At 40.1% G+C, this 1323-nt stretch overlaps 1 protein-coding gene across 1 annotated transcript in view; it reads left to right on the top strand.

The window, feature by feature from the left end:
- The window catches only part of ghrhrb (growth hormone releasing hormone receptor b), a gene marked incomplete at its 5' end in the record, with an annotated part of 24208 nt that overhangs the window by 738 nt on the left and 22147 nt on the right, over window positions 1–1323 (top strand).

Genomic DNA, 1323 nt, shown 5'->3' with positions numbered 1-1323 from the left:
GGATTTATAGTTTTGAAAATATTTTATTTTATTTGCAAAACTCTCCTGTAGAATTGCACGGAGTTCTCTTCAATCCCTTCATCATTGCTGGGATGATGACACTTTTAAAAGTTGGTGGTCGATGACAGAAACAGGACCGGCTCATAGGCCATGTAGGCAAGTGCTGAGGGTGCCGTCCATCTAGGGGGCGCCACAAAAAATATATAAGCAATGGAATCGCCACCCGCCGCCAGTTATTCAGAAGCTGCTAGCTTGCTTTTTTTGCCACTTCAGTAGAAAGCAGAAGTTAATATCAGAATATTAGTATCTTAGCTTCTTCATCATCAGTGGCTAGCTTGCTAATGCGCCTAGCGGTGCTGCGAGGAAAAGTGTCCCCCATGAAACAATTCACGGGCAGGCTGGACTTAACTTTCCGAATGTGTTCTGGCTATTTAAACTGGTATGTATTTATCCAGAAAATTCATATCATACCACAAAAAAAAAAACATTTTTTGGTACAAACCAGTGTACCACCCAGCTCTAGTGCAGAGGATGTTTCATTGTTTTATTAAGCCCAAGAATTTATTAAAATGCTTTTCAAATGGCTGCAAAATGCAGTTTTGAGTAGATTTTTCACAAAATTTTCCAAGAGAGCATAAACCTGGACCCCCCTATAACTGCTTCAGTCCACAGCTGCTGGTTAACATGAACAGGTGTTTCTTGTGATGTCAGCAGATGTTGGCAGGTATGAGGCAGACTTCTGGTTTTCTGTTTCAAATTAATTATGTTGGTAACTGTTTTAATCAGACAAGCTGGTTTCTGTCTAAAGGCAATTTACTGCTCAGGGCAGTAAAATGTCTCGGGTCGTCCCTGAAAAAAACACCAGAGGTGAGGAGTTTGTTTTCTGACTCAGACCTTTGAGATTCTGATAGTTTTACTTTGATTGAGACAAAATGTTTCCATTTTGCAGCTTTAGCTGCTTCTGTATTTGTCAAAGAACCTTCAGGAAACTCAAACGAGACGAGCCGCCTCAGAGAGAAATCTGAAAAATACAAACAGACATCAGGAGGGAAGGAAAAAACAAATAAAACTAGACATGGGTTTTTACGATGTAAAAACAAGTGTGCATTGCCATGTAGCATGGCTTTGCCTGCAGCATTGGACTTGCAGAATGAACTTTGACCAAGTTCAAATGTGTTTTCTATACCAGCTTGTGCCTGTCATGTCAGCAGGTGTTTGTAATTAAGGTAATTGAATGACAATTTGAAGTTGGAAGAGATTTTTTCTTAAAGTTGCGTTAGCTGTGTTTTGAACCCTGATCTCCCACATGAAAGTCCATGACAT

Source organism: Austrofundulus limnaeus, unplaced genomic scaffold (genome assembly GCF_001266775.1).
Source record: "Austrofundulus limnaeus strain Quisiro unplaced genomic scaffold, Austrofundulus_limnaeus-1.0 Scaffold179, whole genome shotgun sequence".
In the NCBI taxonomy this organism is placed as follows: domain Eukaryota; kingdom Metazoa; phylum Chordata; class Actinopteri; order Cyprinodontiformes; family Rivulidae; genus Austrofundulus; species Austrofundulus limnaeus.
This window is presented reverse-complemented; position numbering and strand designations above follow the sequence as displayed.